This window comes from Coregonus lavaretus (genome assembly GCF_964263955.1).
Source record: "Coregonus lavaretus genome assembly, chromosome: 15".
In the NCBI taxonomy this organism is placed as follows: Eukaryota; Metazoa; Chordata; class Actinopteri; order Salmoniformes; family Salmonidae; genus Coregonus; species Coregonus lavaretus.
Genome location: NC_140002.1, coordinates 46,423,549 through 46,449,232, shown reverse-complemented (window position 1 = coordinate 46,449,232; position 25,684 = coordinate 46,423,549). Strand labels below are relative to the sequence as shown.

At 43.2% G+C, this 25,684-nt stretch overlaps 1 long non-coding RNA gene across 1 annotated transcript in view; it reads right to left on the bottom strand.

Annotated features, from left to right (window-relative positions):
- Positions 1-24,377, bottom strand: part of LOC311142797 — a 111,841-nt gene extending 87,464 nt beyond the window's left edge. The window contains exon 1 of the long non-coding RNA XR_014614386.1: positions 23,974-24,377. This is a non-coding gene — a long non-coding RNA (uncharacterized lncRNA). The remainder of the gene's footprint in view (positions 1-23,973) is intronic.
- Between the last annotated feature and the right edge of the window lie 1,307 nt (positions 24,378-25,684).

The following is a 25,684-nucleotide window of genomic DNA, read 5'->3' as shown; positions in this document are numbered from 1 at the left end:
TCTCTCCCTCTTTCTCTCTCTCTCTCTCTCCCTCTCTCTCCCCCTCTCTCTCTCTCTCTCCCTCTCTCTCTCTCTCTCTCTCTCGCCCTCTCCCTCCTTCTCTCCCTCCCTCCGTTCCGTTCCTCCCTCTGTCCCTCTCTCTGCACACGTCCTCCCTCTCTTCCTCCTTCCTTTCCTCTCCACACGTACTCTCTCTCCCCTTCTCTCTCTTTCTCACGTGCCGAAATGTGCCTTCTCTCCCCCTCTCGATTACCTCCACTCTCTTTCCCTCCCTCCAGATATATTATTTTACTCAATGACTCTTCCTCTCTCTGCACGCGATCAATATCAAGAGAGGTAGCACACAGACATACACAGCTTGCCAAAGCTAGACAGCAAAAGACTGCAACACACACACACGCACACATGCACACGCACCCACACGCACACACAGCTCCAGCCCAGGCTGAGTGGGTGAGAGAGTGCAGCCTGCCTGCCTGCCGTGCAGCGGTCCTGAGGATATGATGGAGATGAAACGCAGTGTGACATGAGAGCACAGTCTGCAGGGGCTGTGCTCAGTGCTCAGGGAACATGTGGACCTACTCACACTAACCGCTGTTGACTTTTCCTGCCCACATATCAAGCTTCTCTCCTCCACATACAAGTACGTAGGTAAGTAAGTACGTAGAGTATAGGGCGCCATTTAGGATGCAGCTATAACTCTTTCCACATTGCCTTCAGGGAGGGAGTGGGATGGTTCTGAGTAGCAGCATGGGGATACTGGGAATACGTTTACAACCAAAAGGCTGACCTGCTGACTCAATCACACCCTAGGTGAAGAAATGATGTGTGCAAACAAAAAAATATGACGTGTACACACAAAAGGTTACGCAAACCAACAACCAAACAAACTAAGATTATGTCAACAATACATAATAATATAATATGCCATTTAGCAGACGCTTTTATCCAAAGCGACTTACAGTCATGCGTGCATACATTTTTGTGTATGGGTGGTCCCGGGGATCGAACCCACTTCCTTGGCGTTACAAGCGCCGTGCTCTACCAGCTGAGCTACAGAGGACCACATGAAAAGAGACTTATGTTAATTGTGGACTTAATACAATATTATCCCAACTCTACCTTGTAATGTAAATATAATGTAACTTATTCCATGGGGTAATTCTGATAAGGGAACCATAAGGCATTACAGCTAACACTAGACATTCAGCTCCTATTTAATCATAATTGCTTTACAACCTCTATAAAGAAGCTCATCAGTCAGGTTGATTGGTGTTGTAAAAGCTTCAATTGTTGTGGCTTATAAACTGATACCAGCCTGGATTGGCAGGTGTTGCAGATAGGTTTTGGAAGGTGTTGTAGTCTACTCACAGCAGTTCTCTTTCATTACTATCCTGCTCTACAGGTGTTGATTACAGATGTTGATTACATTGCAGGTGATCGTCGTAGGTGGGAACCTTCACACACAGTCACACATGCACGCACCCACGCGCGCACGCAAACACATACTGTATATATGCATATTTTTTCCCTTCGCCTCGGCTATGTCAGTGTGATACAGAGGTTTTGTTTAAGATGTGTGCTGCTGATTAACAGGTGACTCATCTAACATCAGTGCATCTTTGGGGAGGATTCAATGCCATTGGAAAAATATTGTTTAGATTGTAGCTCCCAACACCAGCATTCCACGGACTGAGTGCTTATTTATCATTTTTTAACTGCTATATACAGAGATTAACATTAAACGGAATATTGAAATTTGGGCAATACACAATTATTTAAGTAATAATGCCTGAGAAGCCGGTGTTTGTTGGATATATTGGCACGGGTGTTGTTAGGCCCGAGACGAAGTCGTTCAGTCTTTTTGTTCTGTATCTATAGACACAACACATTCGTTCATTGTAAATGTTCCATTGCCATACTGGCTGGCAACGTTCTTATCCTTTGCTTGCTAGCTAGCCAACTACGGCTAACTTACAGTCACGTCAAAAAGTTCAGCCAGAATAACAGCAAAGTAGCACATTTGCATTTGTTTAAGTTGTTTTCTAGTGACATTTATTTGGATACATCCATAACAATGAGCTAATGAGGCGCGATTTCGCTTGGCATAGAGAATGTACTCAATCATATTTTTTTTTTTTACCTTTATTTAACTAGGTAAGCCAGTTGAGAACAAGTTATCATTTACAACTGCGACCTGGCCAAGATAAAGCAAAGCAGTGCGATAAAAACAACAACAACACAGAGTTACACAGTCTCCAGCTTCGGAGATTTTTGCAGTTCGTTCCAGTCATTAGCAGCAGAGAACTGGAAGGAATGGCGGCCAAATTAGGTGTTGGCTTTGGGGATGACCAGTGAGATATACCTGCTGGAACGTATACTACGGGTGGGTGTTGCTATGCTGACCAATGAGCCTAGCAGTGATTTATAGATGACCTGGAGCCAGTGGGTTTGGCGACGAATATGTAGTGAGGGCCAGCGAGAGCGTACTGTGATGTACTACATCCAATTTGTCTGCCAATAAGAATGCGGTGGTTGACAGAGTCGAAAGCCTTGGCCAGCTCGATGAAGACGGCTGCACAGTACTGTCTTTTATCGATCGCGGTTATAATTTTGTTTAGGACCTTTAGCGTGGCTGAGGTGCACCCATGACCAGCTCGGAAGCCAGATTGCATAGCGGAGAAGGTACGGTGGGATTTGAAATGGACGGTGATCTGTTTGTTAACTTGGCTTTCAAATACTTTCGAAAGGCAGGGCAGGATGGATATAGGTCTGTAACAGTTTGAATCTAGAGTGTCACCCCCTTTTAAGAGGGGGATGACCGCGGCAGCTTTCCAATCTCTGGGGATCTCAGATGATACGAAAGAGAGGTTGAACAAGCTAGTAATAGGGGTTGCTACAATTTCGGCTGCTAATTTTAGAAAGAAAGGGTCCATATTGTCTTGCCAGCTGATTTGTAGGGGTCCAGATTTTGCAGCTCTTTCAGAACATCAGCTATCTGAATTGGGTGAAGGAGAAGCGGGGGGGGGACAGAGCTGGTGGCCGGGGTATGGGTAGCCAGGTGGAAAGCATGGCCAGCCGTAGCAAAATGCTTATTGAAATTCTCGATTATCGTAGATTTATCGGTGGTGACAGTGTTTCCTAGCCTCAGTGCAGTGGGCAGCTGGGAGGAGGTGCTCATCAGGACACTGTTGTTCAGAGGAGCTAGCCAACAACACAGCTACAGTAACACAATCACTTCAAACTGAAGGTGGAAAGACTGCAAATTAGCTGCATTCCGTTTGACCTTTTTTCAATGGACCTTTTTTTGTATATATCCATAAAAATGATGCCAGCTAATTCATGATTTCGACTGGCTGAGAAACGCCGCCTGCCTTTCTGTCTCGTCCCGACTCCCGACACGTTCAATACTATGGGACAGCATGAGATCGAAATTTGAATATTGAAACAATGTTGCAAATGTTGGAGAGACAGACAGCAAGGTTTATACAAATCTCCGCTGTTGAAAACGAAAATGTTAGTCTAAAATAATTGTGAGATAATGTCTAGATGCTTTTTATATCAAGTTTATAAAGTGCCTGACTGGTTTGATGAGACAGTGGATTGCGCAGTCAGATGGATCAGTGTAAATAGGCAGTTTAGCATCATAGATTTAGCAGGTGGTAACTTGTGGATTAGACCCACCCGTTGATTAATGTGCAACAAACACCACAGTCAACGACTCTCTCACCTGCCAGACTCACGGCCCTCCAGCAGCTGTGGGAAGAAACCAAGTCAACAACAACAACAACCATGACCATGGATGCGTCCCAAATGGCAGCCTTTGCCTATATAGTACACTACTTTTGACCAGGGCCCATAGGGGTGTAATTTGGGACCCTTCCCGGTCGATACAGATCATGGGGTTCATGGTGAACTAGGTCAAAATACACTATTAGAGACACACAACACGGTCAGACAGAGATACTTTCAGTTCATAGTCTGATTCTGGATCACATTCTGGAGCAGCTAATTATACTCTGGTTGCGTCCCAAATTGCAACCTTATCCACTACATAGTGCATTACTGTTGACCAGGGCCTTGGTCTATATAGGTAATAGGGACACATAATCTGTGAGATAAACAGGCTTCTTTAAGAATAGAGCTGAGCACCGCTGCCGAGCCATCCGGGACTAAAAGTCTGTATTGTATTTATAACTTATCGTTTTAGCAGGGGCCTGGGGCTGCTGGTTGTCTGTCTGTCTGTCTGTCTGCTCGACTTAAATCTATCTGTGTCAGTGAGAGACCTCAGGCCCAATGACAGAGAGATGATTGATTAACTGATGACACAAGGGGGCTGGAGAGAGAGGAAGATTGCTGATAGAAAATACGACTAGCCTGGTCCCACATCTATTTTTGGTGTATACATTTGGCATGACAAAGACCGTAGGAAGGTGCAAGACAGCACAAACAGATCTGGGACCAAGTTAGAATCTTGTCATTACCTGACAAACAAAGAATAGATAAAGAGTGAGACAGAGAGCAAAGGATAGATATTGATATCAAACTGTTATCATATAATATCTTCTATAATAACCACAGCACATCCCTGAGTGTAACTGCAAATGGTCTCTCTAGTACCCACTGTCCTTCTATTCAGCAGCCTATACAACAAAACCTGTATAACAAAACCTGTACAACAAAACCTATACAACAAAACCTGTACAACAAAACCTATACAACAAAACCTATACAACAAAACCTGTACAACAAAACCTGTACAACAAAACCTGTACAACAAAACCTGTACAACAAAACCTATACAACAAAACCTATACAACAAAACCTGTACAACAAAACCTGTACAACAAAACCTATACAACAAAACCTGTACAACAAAACCTGTACAACAAAACCTGTACAACAAAACCTGTACAACAAAACCTATACAACAAAACCTGTACAACAAAACCTGTACAACAAAACCTATACAACAAAACCTGTACAACAAAACCTGTACAACAAAACCTGTACAACAAAACCTATACAACAAAACCTGTACAACAAAACCAATACAACAAAACCTATACAACAAAACCTATACAACAAAACCTGTACAACAAAACCTATACAACAAAACCTGTACAACAAAACCTATACAACAAAACCTATACAACAAAACCTGTACAACAAAACCTGTACAACAAAACCTATACAACAAAACCTGTACAACAAAACCTATACAACAAAACCTATACAACAAAACCTGTACAACAAAACCTGTACAACAAAACCTGTACAACAAAACCTATACAACAAAACCTGTACAACAAAACCTGTACAACAAAACCTGTACAACAAAACTTATACAACAAAACCTGTACAACAAAACCTGTACAACAAAACCTGTACAACAAAACCTATACAACAAAACCTATACAACAAAACCTGTACAACAAAACCTGTACAACAAAACCTGTACAACAAAACCTATACAACAAAACCTGTACAACAAAAGCGACATCCACCTGTCTATCATCCCCCCTTTTCTCGCAATCTCTTTCTCTCTCCCCATCTCTCTCTTTCTCCCCCTCTTTCCCCTCTCTCTCTTTCTCCCCCTCTTTCCTCTCTCTCTCTACCCCCCTCACTCTCTCTCCCACTCTCCCACTCTCTTTCTCTTTGTCTCTCCTCACTGTCAGGTAGTTCTGATCTCTTGTTTTTCCTCTGAGAGGAGGAGGGGGTGTTGTGACAAGCTGCTGGGGTGTTTCACAAACACCTCTTTTGTCCTGTGTGGTGTATACTTGACTGTGGGGAACAATGACAGTATGGCTAAGTATGGAAGAGTATGGCTGAAGTATCAGATAAATAAAAATGTACTATACAGACGGATGGGCTTTTGTGTCAAAGAGATGTAAGCAGAAACACATAATGAGCACTCACTCGCTTTGGATAAAAGTATCTATTTAGTGTAATACTATGATGGCATTGGTGCCGGGTAAGCTCAATCAAGTGTACTGTATATGAAAGTAAACAAATACAATACTCAGGTGGAAGTAACAAATTACAAATACTCTTGTTACTGTAATTGAGTAGCTTTTCCGAGTACTTGTACTTTTTTGAGTATTTGTTTATGTCAGTAACGGTACTTTTACGTAAGTATGTTTTGAATGAAGTATTGTACTTTGCTGCCTTTTTAAAACCATCCGTTCCAAAGTACAATTTTATAGGCTATCCATAATAGTAGATCATGAGGGCACTGAAAGTTTGCGAGAGCCCCTCGGAGGCAGAAAAAAACTGCTTATGTAAATGCTTATCATTGTTTAGTCAGTGACCAATCAAATCAAATTTCAAGCATTGCACCAGTACAGGCCAATCACATCAAGCTGTGCATACAAACTGAATGATAATGGTTGGAAGATTTTTAAAAAGGCAAAAATAACTTTAGTTAGAAACGTATCGCTAAAGAGAGGAGAGGTTTTTATTAAAGCGGTGTGTGAGAAAACAATGGAAATGGAGGAGACTGTTCTCCTTCAAGCACAGGAGAGGTGATGCAATGCTTTGCTTACCCAGGTTTTGTTGAAACTTTGGCAAAGGGTAAAGTCTACAAAACATAGTCCACTCTTTTTTTTTACAGATTCTAGATTTGGAAAAATACAACTGTATTGAGATAAAATGTTTAATCAAAGAGAAAAAGTGAACTAGCTAGCTAGTTAGCTAACGTTAGCTTGCTTGGTCATTACATACACTACCAGTCAAAAGTTTGGACACACCTACTCATTCCAGGGTTTTTCTTTATTTTTACTATTTTTTACATTGTAGAATAATAGAGAAGACATCCAAACTATGAAATAACACATATGGAATCATGTAGTAACCAAAAAAGTGTTAAACAAATAAAAATGTGTTATATTTGAGATTCTTCAAATAGCCACCCGTTGCCTTGATGACAGCTTTGCACACTCTTGGCATTCTCTCAACCAGCTTCATGAGGTAGTCACCTGGAATGCATTTCAATTTACAGGTGTGCCTTCTTAAAAGTTAATTTGTGGAATTTATTTCCTTCTTAATGCGTTTGAGCCAATCAGTTGTGTTGTGACAAGGTAGGGGGGTATACAGAAGATAGCCCTATTTGGTAAAAGACCAAGTCCATATTATGACAAGAACAGCTCAAATAAGCAAGGAAAAACGACAGTCCATCATTACTTTAAGACATGAAGGTCAGTGAATATTGAACATTTCAAGAACATTTCTTCAAGTGCAGTCGCAAAAACCATCAAGCGCTATGATGAAACTGGCTCTCATGAGGACCGCCACATGAATTGAAGACGCAGAGTTACCTCTGCTGCAGAGGATACGTTCATTAGAGTTAGCAGCCTCAGAAATTGCAGCCCAAATAAATGCTTCACATAGTTTAAGTAACAGACACATCTCAACATTAACTGTTCAGAGGAGACTGCATGAATCAGGCCTTCATGGTCGAATTGCTGCAAAGAATCCACTATTAAAGGACACCAATAAGAAGAAGAGACTTGCTTGGGCCAAGAAACACAAGCAATGGATATTAGACCGGTGGAAATGTATCCTTTGGTATGGAGTCCAAATTTGAGATTTTTGGTTCCAACCGCCGTGTCTTTGTGAGACGCAGTTTGGGTGAACGGATGATCTCCACGTGTCCTCTCCATACATAAAGAAGCTGTTTAATCTCCATACATAAAGAAGCACTGTTTGGATTAGTAACATGTAAGAGCATTGAAAAACACTACTTAAAATCGACTGCTTGCTTAGGGAAAAAGCTATTTTGCTCTCCGTGATGTCAATTTTTAGGGTTCGGCACTCACGTCACACTCCATACTTCTTTCGCAGGGAGAGGAATGAACACAGGCCTGCCTGCCTGATTCTCCCGTATGTGAGCGTCTTTTAAGCTGTGTTGGACTGCTCTTCACTGCAAAGTGAGCCAGGATAGACTTGATGACCTTTGAAAATCAGCGCCTGCTGAAACCGAACAGCAAGTTCAGAGACAAGTGAAGGCGCTAGAACAGAACTCCTTTGTTTTTGCTCAAGGAACACTACATTTAAGGGTTACCAACATATTCAAATAATGATTGACATATTTTCATTAAAAATGTTATTTTGATGCATTTATTTCATCCTTCCACAAGATATAGTCCCGACACAAATCTAGGGCTGCTACCCAAGCCGGCTGGTCGTTTGTTCTATTGATTCAGTTGGCAGAGACGCGACCCAGTCGTTCAGTCTTTCTGTTCTAACCAATCAGCATTCAGGATTAGACCCAACCATTGTAAAAAAAACTTAATGAACTCTGTACATGTAGCCTATCTATAGTTTATAAATCGAATGTGACATATATAGCCCCTTCTCTAATTCATGGGGGTTTGCTTCAATTGTTGTTGCCTCCCACGCACTGGCCGCATTTAATTCTAACCTGAGCGCAAACCCACATACTGGCTTTCTCTGAATGAAATGTTACCTCTACCTTTTTAAAACCATGTCTATCTTTATTTCTCAAAAAAATAAATAGAGTCGCACACTAATTATGCTCCATAACATTTAATGCAACCAATGCAACCAATGTTTCAGCACGCAGTGCCTTCTTCTATCTTTATATCCCAAACAAAATGCAACACAATCACAATTTGAAACATATTATAACACAGGCTTCAAACCTAACAAACACTGTACTTTTTTAAACACTTTTAACATAGGCCAGGCCATGTTGTTACCTCATATCCCAGCGATAATGCTTTGCATTACGCCTATGGAAGAAAATACTTCAATTTGCTAAATTTACCATTGGCTCAGCCGTTGGCTCAACTTCCCCAAAGCAAACATTTTGACTATATTAGCCCACACAGCTACAAGGATGCACTTTCATGCTAGGTTTAGGACCTCATATTTAAGCTTATAGAGACCCCAACTGAAGTATAGAACAATCATAGAATTATCCACTTTGGTTTAGATACAAACATCATGAAGGTCCTCAGTGCCAGAATCTCAAACTATCCCTTTAAGAACCCCAGCCTTGGGGCCAAACAGAGCCCGGTGGTGTAATACCCTCTGCTGCTGAAGAGCTGCACAGGTGGCAGGAAGGAGGCCGAAACCGGTTCAGTAGTTCTATATCTGTATGGTTTTTTTCCCTTCCCCAACCCTGCACCTCTCTCTCTCTCTCTCTCTCTCTCGCTCTCTCTTTATCCTCACCCCCCCTGCCCCCGTCTCTAATTATCTCTCTTCTTCCTCCCTCCCTTCATCCACATGACAGCTGTGTCACGTGTGTCACCTGGCGAGCAGACGCCACATGTTGATACCTGGGGAGCGAAACGTGAAGGGAGGGGTAATGTGAGCAGCAGCTATGTTAGAAAAAGGAATGTGTGCGTAAAATAACACATGCGCAGAACGTTATCTGGATCCTTACCTTTAAGAAAGAGCGGGGCGGGCGGGGCGTGGACGAAAACTCTGTATCAGTAGCCACGACCTTGTTTATTTTGGCCTTTTACTCTGGTCAATAGGCAGAGTTCTTAGAACCGCTCACCAAGCTACTGAGCCTGACACCACCATGAGGCACTGTTGGAGGGGACTCCCTTTGCTCTGCTCTCTGTCTCACTCACACACGCACACACATGCGTGCGCAAACACATACACACACTCTGGCAAAACACAAACAGACCTGTTAGGGAGTGTGGAGAGTGTGCATGGCTGGGTCTGATCTGAATCAAGCAGCACATGTACTGAGACAGAGCACATAGACGGCCATTCTAAAGGGTTGACTAGAATCATAGCAGTGCGGTCGTGTTTTATTTCTGTGTCCTTGTGTAAATAGCCAGTTTTTTTGTTTTTTGTCTATTTTGTATATACTTTTCATTCTTTAACTAAATATACTTTCCTGCAACCCGCCTCAACCAACGTGGAAATTGATTCTATTATTTCTTTATAACTTTTATCAAGAACCTTAAGCTGAAACTAGTCTAGCTGCAACCGAATGGCTACTTGCTATTAGCCACCGTTAGCGTCTTCACCATTGTCCGTGGCCTGCACTACCCACCAGCCAGCTCTAGCTCTAGCCTGGACAATTTGTCGGCCAGTCTGCACAGCGTGCTATCGACCCAGAGCATATCCGATTTTCTGCCGGAATTACTGGACCCTAGCGCCGGATCCTCGCAACCAGCTAGCTGCAACCAAATGGCTGTTGTCGTTGGCTAATTACCATTGCCCCTTAGCAAGCACCAGTTAGCCTTGAGCTAGCCTCGAGCCAGGCCCATCTCCCGGCTATCTACCTCTCTGTCAACCGGACGGGACATCCTAGTGTTGACACGGAGCCCCGCTGATCCAACACGACTGGTTTGCCGAGGAAATCGTCTGATGAGGTTTCAACAGGCTTCCCTCTACGACGTCGACCACGAAGATCCAACTGCTAGCCCCGGCCCGCTAGCACGCGCAAGCCGGGCCTCTTGCTCGCCAGTGCTGTAGCAGCCCCCGAACTAACTCCGAACTCTCCTATTGCTGTTCATTGGACCTTATGATAACTCAGCTATACAGCTGATGCCTGCTGGACTGTTCCTTTATACGGTACCACATCCTGTTTATGTCTAGCCTCAGCCCAAACTTTGTCGCCATTACCAGCTGTTGTCTTAGCTCTCTCGAATAACACCTGTGATTGCTTTATGCCTCTCTCCCATGTCAATATGCCTTGCCTATTGCTGTTTCGGTTATTTCTTATTGTACTATTTCACTGTAGAGCCCCCAGCCCAGTTCAACCTGCCTTAGACAGCTCCTTTGTCCCACCCCCCATACACACGGAGACCGACTCAATCGGTGCCTCCAGTGATGCTATCTCTTTCATCGTTACCCAATGCTAATGTTTACCTCCACTGTACTCATATCCTTCCATATCCTTTTCTGTACATAATGCCCTGAATCTATTCTACAACGCCCGGAAATATGTCCCTTTTTTTCTCTGTAACCAACGCACTAGAACACCAGTTCTTAAAGCCTTTAGCCGTATCCTTATTCTACTCCTCCTCTGTTCCTCTGGTGATGTAGAAGTTAACCCAGGCCCTGTAGCCCCCAGTATCACTCCTACTCCCCAGGCGTTATCTTTTGTTGACTTCTGTAACCGTAAAAGCCTTGGTTTCTTACACGTCAACATCCGAAGCCTCCTCCCTAAGTTTGAGTTATTCACTGCGTTAGCACACTCCGCCAACCCTGATGTTCTCTGTTAGCACACTCCGCCAACCCTTGTGGTCCTCTGTAGCTCAGCTGGTAGAGCACGGCGCTTGTAACGCCAAGGTAGTGGGTTCGATCCCCGGGACCACCCATACACAAAAATGTATGCACGCATGACTGTAAGTCGCTTTGGATAAAAGCGTCTGCGAAATGGCATATCATATTATTATTATTATTCTAGCAGTGTCTGAATCCTGGCTTAGGAAGGCCACCAAAAATTCAGAAATGTCCATCCCCAACTACAACATTTTTCGTCTCGATAGAACTGCCAAAGGGGGTGGGGTTGCAATCTACTGTAGAGATAGCCTGCAGAGCTCTATCATACTATCCAGGTCTGTGCCCAAACAGTTTGAGCTTCTACTTCTAAAAATGCACCTTTCCAGAAATAAGTCTCTCACTGTTGCCGCTTGCTACAGACCCCCCTCAGCCCTGGACACCATATGTGAACTGATTGCCCCCCATCTATCCTCAGAGTTCGTACTGCTTGGTGACCTAAACTGGGATATGCTTAACACCCCGGCCGTCCTACAATCTAAACTAGATGCCCTTAATCTCACACAAATGATCAATGAACCTACCAGGTACAACCCAAACTCTGTAAACATGGGCACCCTCATAGATATCATCCTGACAAATTTACCCTCTACATACACCTCCGCTGTCTTCAACCAGGATCTCAGCGATCACTGCCTTATTGCCTGCGTCCGTAATGGGTCCACGGTCAAACGACCACCCCTCATCACTATCAAACGCTCCCTAAAACACTGGATGGATATTGACCTCATTCCATCAGTAGAGGATGCCTGGTTGTTCTTTAAAAGTGCTTTCCTCTCAATCTTAAATAAACATGCCCCATTCAAAAAATTCAGAACTAAGAACAGATATAGCCCCTGGTTCTCCTCAGACTTGAATGCCATTGACCAACACAAAAACATCCTGTGGCGTACTGCATTAGGATCGAACAGTCTTTTCAGGGAAGTCAGGAACCAATATACACAATCAGTCAGGAAAGCAAAGGCTAGCTTTTTCAAACAGAAATGTGCATCCTGTAGCACTAACTCCAAAAAGTTTTGGGACACTGTAAAGTCCATGGAGAATAAGAGCACCTCCGCCCACTGCACTGAGGCTAGGAAACACTGTCACCACCCATAAATCTACAATAATTGAGAATTTCAACAAGCATTTTGCTACGGCTGGCCATGCTTTCCACCTGGCTACCACTACCCCGGCCACCAGTTCTGCACCCTCCGCTGCAACTTGCCCATGCCCCATCCCCCAGCTTCTCCTTTACACAAATTCAGACAGCTGATGTTCTGAAAGAGCTGAAAAATCTGGACCCCTACAAATTATCTGGGCTAGACAATCTGGACTTTCTTTCTAAAATTAGCAGCCGAAATTGTCGCAACCCCTATTACTAGCCTGTTCAACCTCTCTTTCGTAACGTCTGAGATCCCCAGAGATTGGAAAGCTGCCGCGGTCATCCCCCTCTTCAAAGGGGGTGACACTCTAGATCCAAACTGTTACAGACTTATATCCATCCTGCCCTGCCTTTCGAACTTTTTTTGAAAGCCAAGTTAACAAACAGATCACCGACCATTTGGAATCCCACCGTACCTTCTCCGCTATGCAATCCGGTTTCCGAGCTGGTCATGGGTGCACCTCAGCCACGCTCAAGGTCCTAAACGATATTATAACCGCGATCAATAAAAGACAGTACTGCGCAGCCGTCTTCATCGAGCTGGCCAAGGCTTTCGACTCTGTCAACCACCGCATTCTTATTGGCAGACTAAATAGCCTTGGTGTTTCAAATGACTGCCTCGCCTGGTTCACCAACTACTTCTCAGATAGAGTTCAATGTGTCAAATCGACACCATTTTGTATACATCTGACCCTTCATTGGACACTGTGTTAACAAACCTCCAAACGAGCTTCAACGCCATACAACACTCCTTCCGTAGCCTCCAACTGCTCTTAAACACTAGTAAAACAAAATGCATGCTCTTCAACCGAACGCTGCTTGCACCCGCCCACCCGACTAGAATCACTACTCTCGGCGGATCTGACCTAGAGTATGTGGACAACTACAAATACCTAGGTGTCTGGTTAGACTGTAAACTCTCCTTCCAGACTCCTATTAAGCATCTCCAATCCAAAGTTAAATCCAGAATCGGCTTCCTATTTCGCAACAAAACCTCCTTCACTCATGCTGCAACACATGCCCTCGTAAAACTGACTATCCAACCGATCCTTGACTTCGGCCATGTCATTTACAAAATAGCCTCCAACACTCTACTCAGCAAATTGGATGTAGTCTATCACAGTGCATTCCGTTTTGTCACCAAAGCCCTATATACTACCCACCATTGTGACCTGTACGCTCTTGTTGGCTGGCCCTCACTACATATTCGTCGCCAAACCCACTGGCTCCAGGTCATCTATAAATCACTGCTAGGCAAATCTCTGTCTTATCTTAGCTCACTGGTCACCATAGCAACACCCACCCGTAGTCTGCGATCCAGCAGATATATCTCACAGGTCATCCCCAAAACCAACACTTCCTTTGGCCGCCATTCCTTCCAGTTCTCTGCTGCCAATGACTGGAACAAACTGCAAAAATCTCTGAAGCTGGAGACTCTTATCTCCCTCACTAACTTTAGGCGTCAGTTGTCAGAGCAGCTTACCGATCACTGCACCTGTACACAGCCCATCTGTAATTAGCCCATCCAACTACCCCATCCCCATATTGTTATTTACATTGTTATTTATTTTGCTCATTTGCACCCCAGTATCTCTATTTGCACATCATCTTCTGCACATCTATCACTCCAGTGTTAATACTAAATTGTAATTATTTTGCACTATGGCCTATTTATTGCCTTACCTCCATAACTTACTACATTTGCACACACTGTATATAGATTTTCGATTTTCTATTATGTTATTGACTGTACGTTTTTGTTTATTCCATATGTAACTCTGTGTTGTTGTTGTTTTTATCGCACTGCTTTGCTTTATCTTGGCCAGGTCGCAGTTGTAGCTCAGTTGTGCGCCACTCCCGAGTCTAAGGCACTGCATCGCAGTGCTAGCTGTGCCACTAGAGATCCTGGTTCGAATCCAGGCTCTGTCATAGCCGGCCGCGACCGGGAGACCCATGGGGTGGCGCACAATTGGCCCAGCGTCGTCCAGGGTAGGGGAGGGAATGGCCGGCAGGGATGTAGCTCAGTTGGTAGAGCATGGCGTTTGCAACGCCAGGGTTGTGGGTTTGATTCCCACGTGGGGCCAGTATGAAAAAAATAAAAAAAAATAATGTATGCACTCACTAACTGTAAGTCGCTCTGGATAAGAGCGTCTGCTAAATGACTAAAAATGTACATAATGAGAACTTGTTCTCAACTGGCTTACCTGGTTAAATAAAGGTGAAATAACAACAACAAAAAACACAGCCAGAGTCCCAAATGGCACCCTATTCCCTATACAGTCCACAACTTTTGACCAGAACCCTACGGACCCGATGGGCCCTGTTAAAAGCAGGGCACAGCATAGGGAATAGGGTGCCATTTGGAACCTAGCCACAGTCACTGATTTCATTATATACTAAAAAAGGCCTCAACAATAGTCTGGTTTCGGTCTGTTTCCTCTACTTATATTAGTCTGTGGGTGAAATTGAACCCTATTCTCCAAATCATCCTTTCTTAAAGTATGGGTCGTGACCCAAAGTGGGTCGCAGACCTGTTAATGGTGGGTCGCGACGTGTCAGAGTAAATGTATAATTATTTCATTAATTACTGGAATTGATTTGGCCAAGTGCAACTGCACTCACTGTTCAGTGCGCTCTCTGCTTAGCAGTGGTCTATGCTCAGTTTGGCAGGTACACGAGTGGGAGAGGGAGATGCCCTTGTGCTTCACAGTTTTTTTCTGCAGTTTTCTTAAAGATCACTCTACGACCCATACGCTGCAGCATTGTTGTTCAGCAGCAGTTGATGCGCTGACAGCCACTGACTTGTCATTCCCGCTCACCATTACTCACCGCTGTCATCAAATGGACTCATGCCACAAGTTCTGACTGAGCTCAATCGTCATGAAACGCAAATACAGCAATGAGTTTCTCCCTCTTGGTTTCATACAAACTTTGAGAAATAACGAGGAGCGTCCACAATGTGTTTGGTGCGGGGAAGTGCTTAGTAATGAGTCTCTCAAAACGAACAAATTAATAAAACGACACCTCCTGACCAAAAATCCACAGCATGACGGTAAACCCAGGGAGTTCTTTCAGAACAGGGCAGAACACTTCAGGAAACAGTGCTTCGACAGTGAAAAAGTAAGTCAGCTGGCAAGGCATTGTTGTCATTTCATAACAGGTGATGATAAGCAGAAATAAGGGAGTACTATCTCTCATAGTAGTAGATGTGAGTTTCTCTTTCAAACAATCCCATGGCCTTGTACACAGTTAATAGCAAACATTAGCCAAAGCAAGCTAGCTAGCTACTGATAGTGCAAACCTTAGTAACAGTACAGATAACAAAATGATCAGACCTACTGTACATCTTACTGTAGAAATGATTGTTGAAAACAAGTCTAGGTTGGAACTGTTGCTGTTAAGATACAAGTAATCATTTGTATTCTGAACTGGAAAAATTGATTGAAGCAAGATACTTTTTGAGGCAAACACACTCACACAGTTCTAGGTTGTTCATCTATAGCAGGAAGCGGTCTCCTGCCTGACTGAGAAAGCAGTAGATATTCTGATCCAGTTTGGCACCACATACCTATGCGAGTCAGGGTTCTCTACTCTGACATACTAAAAAAAAAAGTACAGAAACAGTCTCAATGCTGAGCATGGCCTCAGTGTTGCAATGTCAAAAACTGAGCCCAGAATAGACATGCTTGTTGACAACTTCAACCAGCCATACACCTCTCATTAGGACTGTGTGTGTGTTTTCTGGTCTACATCTGTGTGATGTGATCAATCAGTTTATTCCAGTTCAGAATGAAAATGATTTATTGTATTTTAACAGCAACAGTTCCAACCTAAACAACTTAGAGTATTTTTAATGGGGAAAAATAAACATTCATAGATAGGTACATTTATATGGGTATTTCCTTTCATTGTTATTTGTTTTTGTCTATATTATATTTGTTTTAGGCATAAGGGCAGTGAAATGTACCGATATTTACATATAGTTGCATAATTTCCTAAGCTTGGGTCCCAGGAAAACACAGAATTTCTCATTTGGGTCCCAGGCTGAAAAGGTTTAAGAACCCCTGCCCTATATACTGCACTACTTTTGACCGGGCCCATAGGGATCTGGTCAAAAGTAGTGCATTATGTAAGGAATAGGAGAGAGGAGGGGCCAGAGAGAGGAGGGGCCAGAGAGAGGAGGGGTCAGAGAGGGCATATTTTACTAGTGACTATGGGCGTGTGGTCCAGCAGGGGTTAGTTTATTAGAGTTGTTGCTTTTACGAGGGGCTAGCTTACCCTAGCTAACAAAATAAATCCCTACCAGCAGGTTCAGACCAGCCTTCTCTAGTCTGCCCACAGCTACAGCCACAGCCCAGACACCAGCACACACACACTGCTGCTCCATAAAGGACTTTACTGGATCAGTCCCCCATAAAACCACTCACACACTGTCTGGCGCACGCACACGCGCACACGCACACACACACACACACACACACACACACACACACACACACACACACACACACACACACACAGGATAAGCAGTCTGTGTTCTCACACTCACACAAACACACACAGATGATTTACACTTTCACTCCCCCCTGTGTACACATGCATGCGGTATTGAACTATCCCGGATGGGTCATAAAACCACATGTACTGTATGAAGAGGATTAGCTATCTTCACTAGCATTAACAAAATACTCTCATCTACTGTGTGTGTTTGTCCTACCACAGCTGGATGATGCTGTCAGCGCATGAGTGCCTTGTCTTCAGGCGTAAAACTTTACTTTATCTCCCCACAAAAAAGAGGAGGCAGTGAGATCATTATACCAAGGAAAATGGGAAGCAGCAGAGAAGATAGGAGAGGAGGGGAGAGAAGACAGAGAGAAATGGAAGGAGAGGAGCTGACAGAAATCTGAAATTGCATTTCAGCAGAAAGCATAACCATTTGAACAGTTGTCCTGGCTAACAGTCACTTGTTTACTCCAGTTTGAATCTATCCTTTTGATCCCTCCCCTTCAGCCTCTAGCAGAAGCTATTTGTTGGACTAATGTACCACTCAATTTATTCTATGTTTTCCATTTTAAAAAGGTATTATGCACTTCTTGTATTAAAGTTCCAAAATATAAAACGCAACATGCAACAATTTCAAAGACTTTACTGAGTTACAGTTCATGTAAGGTAATCAGTCAATTTAAATAAATACATGAGGCCCTAATCTATGGATTTCACATGAGTGGGAATACAGATATGCATCTGTTGGTCACAGATATACCTTAAAAACAAAGGTAGGGTCGTGGATCAGAAAACCAGTCAGTATCTGGTGTGACCACCATTTGCCTCATGCAGCGCGCACACCTCCTTCGCATCCTCCAGGGTGCCGGTGGCCATTGAAGGTGAGCATTTGCCCACTGAAGTCGGTTACGATGCAGAACTGCAGTCAGGTCAAGACCCTTGATGAGGATGTCGAGCACGCAGATGAGTTTCCCTGAGACGGTTTATGACAGTTTGTGCAGAAATTCTTCAGTTGTGCAAATACACAGTTTCAGCAGCTGTCCGGGTGGCTGGTTTCAAACGATCCTGCAGGTGAAGAAGCCGGATGTGGAGGTCCTGGGCTGGCATGGTTACAAGTGGTCTGCGGTTGTGAGACTGGTTGGATGTACTGCCAAATTTTCTAAAACGACAGCTTATGGTAGATAAATGAACATTCAATTTTCTGGCAAAAACTCTGGTGAACATTCCTGCAGTGCAGCTCCCGCAATACTTGAGACATCTGTGGTATTGTGTTGTGTGCCAAAACTGCACATTTTAGAGTGGCCTTTTATTGTTGCACCTGTGTAATGATCACGCTTTTTAATCAGCTTCTTGATATGCCATACCTGTCAGGTGGATGGATTATCTTGGCAAAGGAGAAATACTCACTAACAGGGAAGCAAACACATTTTTGCACATTTCTGGGATCTTTTATTTCAGCTCATGAAACATGGACCAACACTTTACATGTTGCGTTTATATTTTTTGTTCAGTATATATGCTTTTCCCATGGTGATGCTTCTTTAAAAAACAGATTATACTAAACTAGCATATGGATTTTTTTTTCAAATGGTCATATCATGGATCATTTGGCTATTTGATTTAGAATTTTATGACCCCTGTAAGTATATAACAAATATATATAGAATTTGGACTTTACTACTATAGCCCATAGAAACACATTGAAAACACAGTCATAAATGGCAAAACAGACAGTCAAAAAATAAATCAAAAGGAATAAGGTTTTGAAGTGTCTGTCCTATATCTAGATATAAGAATATTTTTTTTTTTTGGACCCTATTTTTTGTTGACACAAAACTACCTCCATACTTCCAATAATGTAATAATTGTTTTAACCGGTACCAGGTTCCCTTCAAACGAGTCCCTTAACACTTGTGGAGAACACCACCATATTCGTGAGAATCTCCCCTTTCCATAGAGTGGTCATATTAGTTAGTAGGCCAAACCGTTCAGACGCTACAGACGTTTTCATGAGAAAACCTATTTTCAAGATGTCTCCTGGTCTGACAGACAGCGCTGTAGCTCTGCCACTTTCCACCGTAGCTGCGGAAGGCCAACATAGGCAGATGCGGTGGATTGAGACACAGCCCATGCAAAAAAACAGATATCTCTAGCTTAAACTGACGGATTTTGTTGGGATTTATTTTATTAGGTTACTTAGATTGACGCAAGTGTGCATCAATAGACTCTTACGGATTTTAAAATGGTAAATTAGGATCATTAGGTTGACAGTCATTCTAACTCTGAACCTACAGTATGTTCTGAAGTCTAATTCCGCTCCCCGGTCCTCATAATCTTTCCACTGAGCAGAGCTGAGGCGAGCTGAGGGTTGGGATGGAACCTTTCATTGCCACTGTTGCCTTCAACCTGTTTCTTTAGGGATTAGGCCTGAAACGTTTGTTAAATGGTCTGTGTCCACACAAATCAAATGACCTTTTCAGACCTAAGCCCCATGTCACGACTGGCTCAGTCTAAATATGGATCTGTTTAATGCCTCCATGGCCTCTCCTTGTCTCTCTCCACTGACTACCTCTGGCTAACTCTGCTATGAACTTTGACCCTGTGATGCGTCACCATCAGCAGTGATCCCGGAGGCAGGGTTTGAGAACACAAAAGGGCGTGACCTGATTCTCTGACCCTAATGCTTCCCTCCTAAATCTGCTGCTATCAATGTGACACGTCAGGGCATCTGTGGAAAGTTTCCCTCCACGAAAACTTCCACCCTCTCTTCCACAGGCAAATACAGACGCCTTTCAACATAAACAGTGTATGAATCCAAATAGAAAATAGCTTCTGGACACCTTTCAATTGATCAAAATTGAATGAATCCAAAGGACTCCATTGTTATTCGAAGTAGGCACACATTTTTCACATTATGATTTTGTATTTCTCTTTTCAGTAATAGAGGTGTGTCAGGCACTATGCTCTTGACTCAGAACTTGAATTACTTTTATTATAAATCAATCTTAAACACTCTTTAACGAAGAAGGATTGTGCAGACCTCAGTCCAAAAGAGTAGAAAACAGATAAGAAGAGCACATCTGCAGAGGAGTTGGATTCATGTGAATCAGTAGGACAGTGTTTACTGTAGTTCCCTTTTTACAGTAATGATATCAGCCCCAATTGAAAGAGCATCCAGACTGAACAAATACACTAGCCATGAAGTAAGTGATGAACAATCAATCTCATTCACTTTATTGACACAACAGCCCCAACACCATCAGTGACAAAAGTCAAGTAAGTTTAATATTGCTCATGTCAGTTGTACACTTGTTAACAACCGATAAACAACTTTATTGACGCACAACAGCACCAGAGTGACACAAGTCAAGTCAATCAGAGACTTTTCCACTTGAGCGCCTCCGTGGCAACATCAGTGGTCAGTCATCCAGAGCCAGTGGCCATGGCGAGGTGACATTGGTTTGTTATTTTCCATAGAGGTCAGCAGCTAAGAACGTCAGGCATGCAGTCAGAGCACTGAAACATGCCTCCCTCTCTAGCTCTCTTTCTCTCAGTCTCAGTCTCTCATGCTCACTCTCTCACCCTCTGTATCTCTTTCTCTCTCTGTATCTCTCTCTCTTTTCCAACACCCCCACCACCCTCCCTTTTTGACTCTCTCTCCCTCTCCCTCTCTCTCCCTCTCTCTCCCTCTCTCTCCCTCTCTCTCTCCCCCTCTCTCTCTCCCTCTCCCTCTCCTTCTCCCTCTCCTTCTCCCTCTCTCTCTCCCTCTCCTTCTCCCTCTCTCTCTCTCTCTCCCTCTCCTTTTCCCTCTCTCTCTCCCTCCTGTTCTGTGAGGGTGAATGGGTTCACTGGGATGTGGTTCCAAGGCTGTGTGAAACTCACATTGGTTAATATTCCCCAGCTGGACCTATCTTTGCTCAGATCTTTGAAAAAATAGGGGGGGGGGGGGGACTATTTTAGTCTGTTTCCCAGCAGGATATCCTTTTGGACACCATGTGTGTTTTGAAACCCTCTGGTACACGATTCAGCCATGTCATGAAAGATACAATCATGTTGGGTACAGAGAGTGTAAATATGCTACATATTATGACAATTGAAATATATAAATAAATAAATGTATGTACAGCAGCAGTCACTGGGAACATTAGCGAACACGCAAACAGCAATACATCCATGGGATTAAGTTTTCTAATCGCATTTCTTTTGAAATCCAGAATGCACATCACCACACTAGAATGACACGCAACACACTAGACATGTTTTTCCTAGCCACTGTGCTTCTGCCTCTGCATTGCTTGATCTTTGGGGTTTAAGGCTGGGTATCTGTAAAGCACTTTGCGACCACCACTTCTGTAAAGGAGGCTTTATAAAATATATTTGATTGATTGATTCATGTGTTTTTGATACACTACCTCTACATGTACAGTGGCTTGCGAAAGTATTCACCCCCCTTGGCATTTTTCCTATTTTGTTGCCTTACAACCTGGAATTAAAATAGATTTTTTGGGGGGGTTGTATCATTTGATTTACACAACATGCCTACCACTTTGAAGATGTGCTTCACTGTGGGGATGGTGTCCTCGGGGTGATGAGAGGTGTTGGGTTTGCGCCAGACATAGCGTTTTATTTGATGGCCAAAAAGCTCAATTTTAGTCTCATCTGACCAGAGTACCTTCTTCCATATGTTTGGGGAGTCTCCCACATGCCTTTTGGCGAACACCAAACGGGTTTGCTTATTTTTCTCTTTAAGCAATGGCTTTTTTCAGGCCACTCTTCTGTAAAGCCCAGCTCTGTGGAGTGTACGGCTTAAAGTGGTCCTATGGACAGATACTCCAATCTCCGCTGTGGAGCTTTGCAGCTCCTTCAGGGTTGTCTTTGGTCTCTTTGTTGCCTCTCTGATTAACACCCTCCTTGCCTGGTCTGTGAGTTTTGGTGGGCGGCCCTCTCTTGGCAGGTTTGTTGTGGTGCCATATTCTTTCAATTTTTTAAATAATGGATTTAATGGTGCTCCGTGGGATGTTCAAAGTTTCTGATATATTTTTTAACCCAACCCTGATCTGTACTTCTCCACAACCTGTTTGGAGAGCTCCTTGGTCTTCATGGTGCCCCTTGCTTGGTGGTGCCCCTTGCTTAGTGGTGTTGCAGTCTCTGGGGCCTTTCAGAACAGGTATATATATACTGAGATCATGTGACACTTAGATTGCACACAGGTGGACTTTATTTAACTAATTATGTGACTTCTGAAGGTAATTGGTTGCACCAGATCTTATTTAGTGGATTCATAGCAAAGCGGGTGAATACATATGCACACACCACTTTTCTGTTATTTATTTTTTTGAATTTTTTGAAACAATTAATTTTTTTCATTTCACTTCACCAATTTGGACTATTTTGTGTTTGTCCATTACATGAAATCCAAATAAAAATCCATTTAAATTACAGGTTGTAATGCAACAAAGTAGGAAAAACGCGAAGAGGGATGAAAACTTTTGCACGGCATTGTATCATCCTGTGACACTAGCTAGCCCAACATCCCAGTTATAAGCTACACCTCATATAAAAAATATTAATTATTATAACAGTAACATTAGTTTAGAGATTAATTGCTTCTCATTCACCAGTAAAAAGCCTAATGAGAGCAAGCATCATTGCATCATAATTTATGGCTGGCACTGACTAAAAACAAACACCAAAAGACCAAGGAGTTCATAAACTCCCTGAACCCAAGTGAAATACCAAGACACCTCAATAATAATGAAATGAAAAGCCTTATATCAAGACAATATTATAAAATACGAATAGCATACACTATGTATACAAAAGTATGTGGACACCTCTTCAAATTAGTGGATTCGGCTATTTCAGCCACACCCGTTGCTGACAGGTGTATAAAATCGAACACACAGCCATGTAATCTCCATAGACAAACATTGGCAGTAGAATGGCCTTACTGAAGATCTCAGTGACATTCAACGTGGCACCGTCATAGGATGCCACCTTTCCAACTAGTCAGTTTGTCAAATTTCTGCCCTGCTACAGCTGCCCCGGTCAAATGTAAGCACTGTTATTGTGAAGTGGAAAGATTTAGGAGCAACAACAGCTCAGCCGCAAAGTGGTAGGCCACACAAGCTCACAGAACGAGACCAAAGTTCTGAAGCACGTAGCGCATAAAAAGGGTCTGTCCTCGGTTGCAACACTCACTACCTAGTTCCAAACTGCCTCTGGAAGCAATGTCAGCACAATCACTATTCGTCGGGAGCTTCATCAAATGGGTTTCCATGGCTGATCAGCAGCACACAAGCCTAAGATCACCATGCGCAATGCCAAGCGTCGGCTGGAGTAGACTCCGTCATTGGACTCTGGGGCAGCGGAAACGTGATGAATCACGCTTGACCATCTGACAGTCCGACGGACGAATCTGGGTTTGGCGGATGCCAGGAGAACGGTACATGCCCCAATGCATAGTGCCAACTGTAAACTCCATATTAATGACCATGATTTTTGAATGAGATGTTCGACGAGCAGGTGTCCACATACTTTTGGTCATGTAGTGTATCAACTGTAGAATGTTATTGATAACTTACAGCCATCTAATTTAATATATATGTGTATCTGTTAAAAATTGCTTATTGAAGACTACTCCAGTGTTCTCTCACTGGGCACAGCAGGCAAATATGTTGTCCAACCAAGCTCTTTCACGAAGGTTTACACACTCTTCCCTGGAGTTCACTCAGTACACCGTGGACTGACTGGAGAGACAGTGGTGTGTGTGTGTCTCTATTTCTGGAAGTGTGAGATGTCTGACACAAAGAGGCACAGGCATGCCCTAGGAGAACACACACACACACACACACACACACTTTAACATACAAATGTCCATACACAAGTAAGCATACAGACTGTATACACGAGGAGCACATCACATTTGTACAAAATGTTCTAAACTTGAATATTCTGAATGAAGTGAAAATAGTCACAGTCTCCACTCCTCCTTCCCCACCCCCATACACATTCACACAGAAACAAACTTGTACAGTGTCAAATGCACTTCCTACCTTTTTGTTTTCAGGTCGTACATCTTTCAGTCCCTCTCACTCTCTTTGTTCTTCAAAGATGTCTCTCCTCTCATGCTGGAAGACAGAAAAGTTCCAAACAAACTATTATCTTCTGTCTGCACTTATTGTCTACGGTTGTTCTCTTCTCTTTTCTCTTTCTTTCTTTGAGTCTTTCGCTCAAATCCAGTACTGCCGCTCTCCTGCCAAGTCTATCCCTCAACCAGCTCCTGACAAAATAGTCATGATAAACAGAAAGTGAAAAAAGAGAGAAAGAGAGAAAGCACAAAGAGCAGAGAGCACATTAAGGACCTGTGCTTGCACACACTCTCTCTCTAAGTCGTCTGAAAACGGAGCGAGCCAAAGAGAGCGGAGCACCCTCCTAACAGAAGCACACTCTGCAATGAACATGGCTTATTTTCCACTGGCTAGCTCCCCTTGTGTGGGACTCCAACCCTGGCTGTTCCCCCTCCTCCGCCTCCTCCTCCTCTCTTATCCTCCCCCCTCCCATCCCAGCCGCTCCAGCTCCAGGCTGCAGCCACTGAGCATGCCGAGTCAGAGCATGTGTGTCCAGCATGTGTGTATATCTGCTCGTGAACAAACGTTTATGAGCATGTACTGTAAGTGCACACTGCACTGCACAATATGCATACATGTGCATGTATTCATAGTCGCGGGAAGTAGGGGTGCTAAGGGTGCTGCAGCTCCCCCTATTAAATAATAATAAAATAAAATACATTCTAAGAAGAATATTATAATAATTAAAAAATTTCACAAAAGTAGTGCACTGGGCCTTTACTAGTCCTGTATTAGCGGACTGATATATCCGTCTATAACCTCCCCAAAAAGATCAGCACCCCCACCGACAAACAACTTCCCGCGGCTATGCATGTATTATCTCAAGTGCACATGTATGCGTTCTATATACACCTGAGTTATTGTATTTGTTTTAACATTAAATGTATTGCAGATGTGTGTACAAAACGTGTCTGTGAGTCGTTCTACATTTTTCGAGGGAGAATAAGGTATGATATCTGGTCTGCATCCCAATGGCACCCTATTCCCTTGTGTACCTATTCCCTAGCGTACTACTTTTGACCAGGGTCCATAGGGCTCTGATGAAAAGTAATGCACTATACAGGAAATAGGGAGTCATTTGGGACACATGCAGGTAGCAGAAAACTAGTGACTGCATTCTTGGTGCAGTGCATCTTACTGCCCTTCATAGTGCCCTTAAAATATTTAGGGGATTGTGAAATTTAGATTTTTTTATATGGGGGGCACTGAGTTTTTCAATGTGGAAACGTGTTCATTTTAAAAAGCTTTCCCCACTCCACAATTGCAAAATAAGCTATCTCAATTTCTTGTCATGTTTGATTAGATCTCTTCAATAAAACCAATATACCAAAACGGTACCTCTGTTAATCAGATTTCTTTATCAAAACCTCCCATCTCTAAACCGTCATCATATTAATCAACTCTGAGGAGGATATTAGGGTGACACTAAAGTTACTCTGACATGTGGAAACCATTTTGGTTTTGTCCCACAAATAGAAAAATGTAATGTGTAGTCTCCTCTCTGATGACTGACCATAGTGTGTGTGCTTTGTGTGTGTATACGTGCTGCTGTACTTGTGTGTGAGTGTGCACATATAGCCATAAAACTGTAATAACCACCCAAAGGGCAGAGACAACATTTGTGGGCTATCATATT